We start from the raw sequence: 9,734 nt of genomic DNA, 5'->3' as shown, positions 1-9,734 counted from the left end.
ACCTCATTCACAGATGAGTGCAGAAAAGGCATAATGCATGAAATGCTATTATCCACCTCCAGAGATGTGTAGATGTGATTTTTAAAAGACCATGTGCCTCCTATTCCAACTTTATTTATTCGATTTTTAATATTGCATTAGATTTTTACCCCACCCTTCCTCCAAAAAAGAACCCAGGGTGGTAAACAATAAACACAATGCAAAGAGATTAAAAGATTATTAGGAACAAACAAATATCCTCATAATTTCAAGGTTGCTCAAAACATATTTTAACCATCAAATGCCTTTGTTGAATGGGAATGTTTTAAAATTCTGCCTAAATGTTAAGAAAAATAATTGCAATGTATGCAGATTCTTGTTTTTCTGATACTCATATTAAATTATGGATTTCTCTTATCAATACCATACCTTTCAGGATACAAATCTTTTCAAAGCAGCTTGCAAGTAGCATTAAAGTAGGGTTTTTTATTTTTTTTAAAAACACACCAATAAACACTATCAACTTAGGCCCCAACTGCTCTGTACATTTAAAACAGTGTCATACCACTTTAAACAGTCTTTCCCAAAGAATCCTGGGAGCTGTAGTTTGTTAAGCGTGCTGAAAGTTGTTCTTTCACAACTTTCTCCTATTCTCCACACAGAACTACAATTCTCGGAGTTGTGGGAACAGTCAATCCCTCTTCACAGGGAACTAGAGAAGTGTAGTTCTGTGAGAGGAATAGGGACCTCCTAACAACTCTCAGCGCCCTTAACAAACTACAGTCCCCAGAATTATTTTGGGGAAGGATCTTTCCCAAAGGACAGTTGGTGGCTGCATGTGGTAAGGTGTTCCCACATTGTTCCCAGCCAGGATGACACAGGAAGTTCCCGTACACTGAGTTGGACCATTGGTCCATCTAGGTCAGTTTTGTCCACACTGACTGGCAGCAGGTCTCCAGGATTTTAGCCAGGAGTGTTTCTTGGCCCTATTTGAAGATCCTAGGGATCAAACCTAGAATCTCCTGCATGCGGGGCAGATGCAGCCTCACAGAGCTATATTATAGTCCAAGCTCTCTGGGGGACCTGGGGCCACTCAAAATCTCCCAGGCTAACCAAACCTACCTCGCATGGTTGTTGTGAGGATAAAATGGAGAGGGGAGAGCCCCGTACACGACCTGCAGCTTCATAAAGGTAATGGTTACATATAGATGTAATAAATTAAATAACAAATAAATAAGCTCCCAGGGACATACAGGTGTTTTTGTTTTTGTTCGAGTATCTATTTTGTACTCTCTCACAGTAATTTTTTTACATATGCTTTTGTTTTGAACTATTGTTACTTGGTCCTAAGCTCTGGGTAGAAGCTCATTCTGGATATAGGAGCGGGGTGGGGGTGGGGGGAAACAACAACAACAGACTAGTTTCAAACAAAGCTTGCAGCCTACACAGAAGCCTGAAACGGAGCAGGAGTTTTATTGTCAAAACATTCCCACACAACTGCCGATTGTTAAGTGCGATCTTGCTCTTCCTGTCAAGTGCATGGGGAAGGGAAGGGAGACGCGACTAAGGGGGCCTGCTGCCTACACAGCAATATATATATACCCTGTGCCTGAGAGGAAAATAGGTACACTCGCAGCACAAGCCTGTGCCTGTTTACTCAGAGGTGAGGCCTACTCGATGAGGCTTACACCCAGGTGAAGCGGGCTCAGAACTTGCAGCCTCGTTTCACGTTCAGCGTTCAGTGGGGTTCACAGTGGGGTCAAATGAACAAGGCAAGACGCATGAGAAATGCCCAAAAACGTTAATGTCAAAATAATCTTAACAATACTCAAAGCTTGTTTACTCGCTGAGGCATATTTTTATACTTTGCATTTTTGCTGACTCTCAAAATACTAAGAGTTGCACCCAACTAAATTATTGCACTTGTGGAACAAACTTTCACCCGTTCAGTAGAGTCTCTCTGTCTCTCCACCCTCCACAAACACCCTGCACCTCCCCTAGATCCGCTCTGGAGGACTGGGAGAACCCCCAGAGCAGATTTACGAGGGAGCACAGGAGGAGGAGAGCAGGGTGAAGGTCTTTGGCACTCACAGTTGTTGTTCTGCGTGCACAGTGATTTTGTTGGATGCAACCGAATATATTTTCAGTCGAGAGACCTGTGGTACATTACATTTATTGCGCCATGAAATTTTAATATACCGGAACCTAATTTGTCAGATCCATGAAATAGGGACCTACAACGAAATGTTACAGTGAGAAGTGCTTCTCTTCAGTGTTTAGTCAGCCATGCTGTCCTCCAGGAAACTCCATTTCATTCCCCCATCCTTTCTTAGTTTTCCGTTTTCTGTCCCGCAACAGTCAGGCCCCATCTGCGCTATACATCTGAAGCAGTATTATACCATTTTAGACAGTTATGGCTTCTCACAAAGAATCCTGGGAACTGTAGTTTGTTTAGGTTACTTCGAGTTTATAGGAGATTCCCACTTCCTCTCACAGAGCTACAGTCAATCCCTTTTCTAAGGGAACTCTGGAAATTTATGTAGGAAATAGGGGTCTCCTAGCAATTCTTGTGCTGGTGTACAAAGCCCTGAACAACTTAGGCCCAGGATACCTTAAGGAGCACCGTACCCCATTTGTCTCACGTCAAGCACTGAGACCAGATAGGGGAATATTATTAATGGTCCCCCATAGACCAGAAACATCACTCATGTCTAGTAGAAGTCATGCCTTCAATGAAGCAGACTCGACTCTATTGAACTCCCATTAGAAATCAAGCAGGCACTGTCACTCCTCAGTTTTGGAAACCGGGTTAATATGGTTTTATTTCAGGAGGCCTTTGCAGTATGAATGCTGTTCTAATGTTTCCATTTTCTGATGTGATTTACATTTTACATTCTATATATTGTGGTGTTGTTGTTTTTTTGTTGTTTTTTGTATAAGCCACTTTGAGACTTATAATGAAAAGTGGGGCTGGGGCAGCTCTTCTTCTCTTCTATGGTGTCTTTTCCTAAACATCAGGAGTCAGGGGGGGGGACCAGTGGCTGAAGAGAAGGGACTGTGGCCTTAGTGGCTGACCGTGGCTCTCAGGGAAGCCAATTCCAAGAGTCACCCAGGGTTGCCATTTGACTTGACTGCCCCCTTCCTCACCTTCCCTTCTTCTTTTTATCTCCTCTCTCCCTGCTCACTCCAGCATAACAATTCCCCTTTAGGAAATGTTTATAGTAGTCAGGGGTCCTACTTTACAGAGGACTGTCCTGTATTTGATGGGCTGTCAGTGGATAGTCTGAAGGTATCTATCAGAGGAAGGCCTGTCAGAAGATATCTGAAGGCATCCTCTGTTTGAAGGGCTGTCCAGTCAAAGTCTGCTTGAAAATAAGGAATAAAGGAAAATACACTTTTCCAAAGTAGACAGTCTTAGAAAGTATGGTATATAAAAGGAGCTGCCACCATCATGAAAACATAAAAGGCTCTCTTGGTGATACCATAATGTACTTTTAGAAAAAAAGGCCTGGGTGCTTTTGGAGTATGATGAAGATCTTCCAGTTTACCCTCAAACATTCCCCCTGATCACTGATAATGGTTGGTGTATGTGCTTGGTCACCATAGAGATGGGGAACTGCTGTGATTTTATAACCACTGTATGGCTTTATCTTTTTCTACACTGCTTTTAAATTTTTAAATATTACATGGATTATAGGTGTTTTAAAACAAATGAATGAAAGCTAGTATAAAGTGTCCCCTTCCCGCCCTACAGATGAGTGTTGTTTGACCTGCAGCCCTGCAAATGTTGTTGGACTCCAACTCCCATCAGCCCCAGCCAGCATGGCAAATGGTCACGGACAAGGGAAACAGCTGTCCAGAAACATCTGGAGAACCACAGCTTCCCCACTCCTAATGCAACAGTCTGCCTTCTCTGTGACACAGCCTACTAGCACCTGAGGTAAGATTGATGGAGCGAGACTGAGGCAGGACAGCACCTCTTCTCTAGTGGCACCAAGGTAGGTTGAGCTCTCTCTTGTCGGAAGGCCCATCCTCCATCTTTCCTCTCAACTTTCAGAAACATTGTGGCAGCAGTTCTTTTAAAACATTTTTTTCTTGTCTGATCCCAACTGAGTATTTCTTTTCAGCTGCTCTGTTTGCTTTTCCTATACAGTAATTGATGTTAAGCTATAGTGTTTTATCTTTCGGCTGTTGATTTTATAATTTAGCTTTTGTAAGGAACTGGCTTTTGGAGCAGCATGAAAATGTCGGAATAAACAAACATACATAAACAAAAAGGGTTTGCCAGATCTCATAGCTTGACTTGAAGTTTCTGCGCCTGCTTCTCAGGATCTCAGGTTGGGGAGTGGGGCAGAGTTAAAGGGTCTGGAGACATTATGCCTGGCTTGAGAGCTTTTGTTATTTGCTCCATCCACCTCTATTCCCTTTCGTAACCCCTTCCCTACTGCCAGACCCGTTTGGGAGCTCCCAAGTGGATCAGGCCCCAGCCCAAAGCTGCACGTTTTACATTTGGCATCAAATTTAAGCAGTATGAAATGCATCCTAAGGCTTCTGGGTGTTCCAATGCTGTGGCCATTCCACACCTGATGCAATAGGACATCAGGTGAGTGACAGGTGGGCATGGCTGGTGGGGCAGAGAACTACCTGGCCACAGATTCGGCCTTTGGGTTCCCATCCATGTGCTAGAGGGGTTGCTGGCTGCCCCCTTCAATCCAAAATCTCAGGGTCTGAGCCTCAGGAAATCTGGAAACCCTTTTCACAAGCTAGAAATAGATATTTTCAGTGTAAACTGGCATGTTACTCTTTAGATTTCTTTTTGTTGTTTGGTTCCAGAACCATTAAGGTGGCAAGCTTGATTATAGGCTTTTTCTCCTCAGCACTTAAGGCTAAATGTATTTGTTAAAGGGTTGTATATATATATATATATATATATATATATATATATATATATATATATATGAGAGAGACTTTGATTTATGAGTCCTCTACTGTAGTGTAGGCTTTAAGAAGCCCTGGCAATCATGAGACTTGTCATAAAATCATGAGGCTCTTCATAGGAGTTGACAGCTTTGGATATTTCACTTTAAATAGTCTGTGAGTCTCTTTGAGGCCTGCATTGCCATCCCCCAAAACAGGTTTTTGTGTGGGTGGGTGGGTGGGTATATATATATTTAAATATTGTTTGGAACGTAATCAGCAAATGGCATACTAAAAGAAGCTAGAGGTTATGTACTAAATGGTTAAAGCAAATTTATCTTTCACTCTTCTGGATAATAGTTAGCTCCACTGAGTGCAATGGGACTTAATTCCAGGTTAGTATGCATAGAATTGCAGCCTAGGTGGTAGATTACACTTGAGGATGCTCATGAAAAAGCTTTCTCCTGTATCTGTGTGGGTATTCATATCATTTTAAGATGTTCTGAGATTTGCTGGAGCCAATCCAAACTGGACAGCAAGCTGCTGCTGGCTCAGCCCCTCTAAAAGAAGAGGGGACATTGAGATCCCAGGGATAATGGGAGCCACTACGGCTGATAGGATTCACATAAGGGAGTGGATGAGTTAGGCTTAGAACTCCTGCCTCCAAAGTGCATAGAAGAACTGACATTAGATCCCAGGGACAGAGAACAGCATCTAATTAAAGGGCATTTGTCACATATCTATAATTAAAATACAAATATGTCATATGCTGTGTCTGCCTATAAATACAGAAAACAGGCAGCCAGCAAAGCCAGCTAAAGGACACCAATCAACCCTCTTATTTGTCAAAACAGAAAATGTCTTTTTGCGGGGGAAGGGAGGACCATATGAAAGGTTTTTATCAAGCTGGAAGAAATGATCCTTGGTTAGAGTGCCCATGAACCCCCCTTGGCATCTACCCACCTAAATGCAACTTCACCCTTTTATGTTGGAAGCAGGGAATCAGTGTAACTGCTCAAACAAATGCTGTCTAATATCCTGGCGTTAATAACCCAAGTCGCTTAACTCCATTGCAATATGTATGTATTTGCACAGAATCAGAAACTTGAAGGGTGATAACCATGCTGTTCATTTCATCACATAACTTATACTGTCTGCTTCATCACACTGTTATAAGAATGTATCTCAGGAATGTGACATTACAGCAGTTTTACCGATACTTTTCCTTTAGTAAAAGGAAAGAAAAATAGGAGGATCGTAGGCAAGAAAGTGATATCAGAAGCACTCTTCCTGCCCAAGGTTACCTTCTGGGGGATGTCTGCAAGAACAGCTATACTAAAGCAATAAAATAAAGTAAAGTAATCTCTTTGTAGTTGCCTTGGAAAAAAGTTGAAAGAGAAGTGAAGAGAATGCTTGAGGGTTGTTCAAAACCATACTGGATCTCTCAGTGGCTTTTGATACCATCGACCAGGTATCTTGCTGGACTGGCTCATTGATGTGGGAGCTGGAGGCACAGTGATAAAATGGTTCCATCCTACCTACACAGCTGGTTTCAGAAATGGCAGGGAGGTGGTGGAGCTTCTGCTCAGCTCCATGGCACCTGTACAAGGTTCAGTCTTGTCCTCCATGCACTTTAATATCCATATCAGAGGTGGGGAACCTGTGGCTCTTCAAGCTGTTGCTCCCTTCACTCTGACCATTGGCCAGGCTGGCTGGGCTGATAGGAGATGGGAGTCCAATAAGATATTGGTAGGGTTACAAGTTCCCTATTCCTGATCTACATGAAGCTGCTGGTTTAGATTCTCAGAGGATTTAAGAATGAGGTGACATCCATATGCCGATTACACCCATCTCTTTCTTGTTTGCACCAGAGTCGCATGAATCTGTGCAGGTACTGAGCTGATGTTTGGATTCAGCACTGTTGCTTGAGGCCTAGGTGTTCTCGGTGGTGAGGAGTGCCTTGGGGTGATTTGACAGCTGCAACCAATCTTGGATAAGGATTGCTTGGCCACAGTTTCCTGTGCTCTGGTACAATCCTGTTAAGATTGTTGTAATGTCTTATACATGGGGCTTCCCCTGAAGATGACTTGAAAGCACCAATTTTAGTATATGCGCTGCCGAAGCGAGCACTGACTTGAAAGCACCATGTGGCTACCAGAATTTGACTGGTACAGCCAGGAGGAATCACAACTGCATTGGCTTCCTATTTCCTTCTGATCCCAGTTCAAGCTGCTGGCTGGTATCTGGATGCCTGAAGCAGCACCTCTCCCTATATCAGCCAAGCTTTAAAAGCAGCAGAGGGGGAACTTCTTCACATTCCACCGTTAGGCAAGTGATACGGAGCAGGACCTTCTCTGTGGTGGCCTGGTGTTTGTGGAATGCCCTTCCCCTACAGCTACATGAGATGACAGCTGTTTTAATTTATAAGAAATATCAAAATGTGCTCCAAAGCTCTACATGGTTACAACAGGGAGGAAAATTAAGCCAACCAACCACACACACACAGAAATGCATACAAAGTTAAAAAAGCAAGTAAGAAGTCTATTTAATAAATAGTAACTTTCTTATTGGATAGGTCAAGTATCAGTATTTGTACAATATTGGATCTACTAATCACATGGATAAGGAAGCTGATAAACAAGAAGCCTCATAAAACAAATAAAACTAAGAAAATCTATGTGACGTGTGTTATAAGAAACACAAAATCAAAATCATGGTCAGAAGAGCTTATGCAAGTCAGCCAATCAGTGATTAGCAAATAGTCAGTAACACCCTCATAAAATTGGGGAAAGGGTTATGTCCTACGATCACCTGATTTTTATTCCAAAAATTATTAAGCAGGTTCCATGCAGATTCAAATTTGTTAACCCTTTGTTTTCTCTGCCTAACGTGTTGGAAACAATTTTAATGCACTTTTAATAGGTATGTAACAAGGCAAGACAATAAGATCACTGTAAAGAAGGGTTGTCTCTACCATTGTTCACTTGCTGACCCCTGGCATGTAGGCCTGCTTTTCTCCTGCTGGTTGGTTGTGTGCATTGGGCCCGGAGGAAGAGAGCAAGTGACTGGGCAACGGTGCCTCAGAGAAAGGTAGGGAGCCCACAGAGAGAGGGCCCTCGCTGAGACCATCATGCCCAAGCAGGGACCCCCAAACCTGGAGCTGGCATTGAGAACAGGTCCTCTTATGGAACCAGGTCTGGCTAAAGAACAGGAATCCATGATCAGGGATAAGTGGACGGTTCTTACAAGGGAGGGATGTAAGAAGTGGGATCTTCCATTCAAAACCTCCCCAAGTGCACAGTGCTGTTTGTACCATTTGATTAAGTGCAGTCTTTTCTTAATCCCTTGGTTTGAATTTTAATTCATTTTCAGTTAATCTTTGTACTTATTACATCTGTAAGTCCATACATCTTTGTACCTATCATACCCATCAAAATCAAGAGATTTTGAAAATGTGTCTCTACAGCCTTGACACTTTAAAAAAAAAATAAGATGAAAGCATATATTCTTTAGAAATCTACATTCAGCACTTCCTGACATTACTTCTTGTGTCCTGTTTAATCAGATGCCTTTGTACGGGATTATCAGCCTTCTGCACAGGGTCAGCAGTGCTATCAGAGTGAAGCAATCGCCTTAGCCATTAAAATTTGGGTGCCATTGAACTAACCTGGGCATCAAATATCTACTATATTTTACAGTGAGGGTGTGGCTCTTCCATCCCTGTCCTTTTTCTGCGGCTTCACCTAAGTCTATGCATTATATATCCACTGCAAAGATCTTTCTTTCTACCGCACGACAGCCACAAGCACCATGTATATTTAGAGTCTAAATTTTAGTCAGATACTTTTGTGTTTCTTTCTTGGCTTTCTGTTTCCATTCCTCCCACTGAAGAAGGAATTGATAGCTCTTCCCCACCGTGGAAGCTGGGTTTTGGCACCTCTGTTTTTCTTTGAGCACAAAGGAAGACGGTGGGTGCATAAAACAGCTGATGTTGATGGAGCATTACGAGATATTTTCTGCAGAGTAAACATGCTTCCCAAGACTAGGAAAGGGATCCCTTATGTTTACCACAGCAGGGTAGGGGAACAATATTCTTTGCACATTCCCTCCACAGCCCTCTTGCCCTCTCCTATTCAGGAGAAGACTGACTCCCCTGCCTGGTGATGTTCACTGCCCCTTCTTATTATGGGAGGCACACTCTACTCACATTGTTCTCCTGAACTACCCACCAATTAGGAGCAACAAATGATCTATTTATATGCACACAATTCAGAGGAATAGACACACTTGCACAAAGCGGAGACCACACACAAGCGCACACACATATATACACAACAAACTAGCACAAACAGGAGACAGGGTCTGCTTCCTTAATTATCTCCTGGAAGCCAGAACAATTAGAAGTCTGCTTTTTTCCCTCCTTTTATTGTTCTTGGCAAAAAAAAGGTTAATTAAACTCTGAAAATACCCTTCCCCCCACCAAGCATGAGACTGTTAATTTTCTCTTTATATTGGTATTTAATTAATTCCTGCAAAGACTCTGACTATTTTTTATATAATTTCTCCCTTTGTTTCCTTCCTTTCCTCCCTCTCCCCCCTCTCTCTTTCACTCTCTCATTGTTAATCCTCCCATAGTCAGGGTTTTCCCCCTCCCTCTTCTGTCTTCCCCAGATTTGAAATTCTATTACCATTTCAGAAGGCAGGCGTTTGAAGAGAAAATTGAATACCCGTCCAGTCTTGATAAGAAGGGACACTTGGTACTAGCAGCAATTTGTGCAGCATCCCCCCCTTTTTTGCAAAGACCCCATTCCTCTATTCCCATTCATAATGCTTGTAAT

General features: G+C 42.6%; 1 long non-coding RNA gene across 1 annotated transcript in view; it reads left to right on the top strand.

The window, feature by feature from the left end:
• The first annotated feature begins 727 nt into the window (after positions 1 to 727).
• LOC308581726 overlaps positions 728 to 9,734 on the top strand; it is a 61,967-nt gene continuing 52,960 nt past the window's right edge. Inside the window, exons 1-2 of the long non-coding RNA XR_014005218.1 lie at positions 728 to 1,170; positions 3,734 to 3,977. This is a non-coding gene — a long non-coding RNA (uncharacterized lncRNA). The remainder of the gene's footprint in view (positions 1,171 to 3,733; positions 3,978 to 9,734) is intronic.

Source organism: Podarcis bocagei (genome assembly GCF_964188305.1).
Source record: "Podarcis bocagei genome assembly, chromosome: 2".
Lineage (NCBI taxonomy): Eukaryota > Metazoa > Chordata > Lepidosauria > Squamata > Lacertidae > Podarcis > Podarcis bocagei.
The sequence above is the reverse complement of the archived record's forward strand: the minus strand, read 5'-3'. Positions and strand labels throughout refer to the sequence as shown.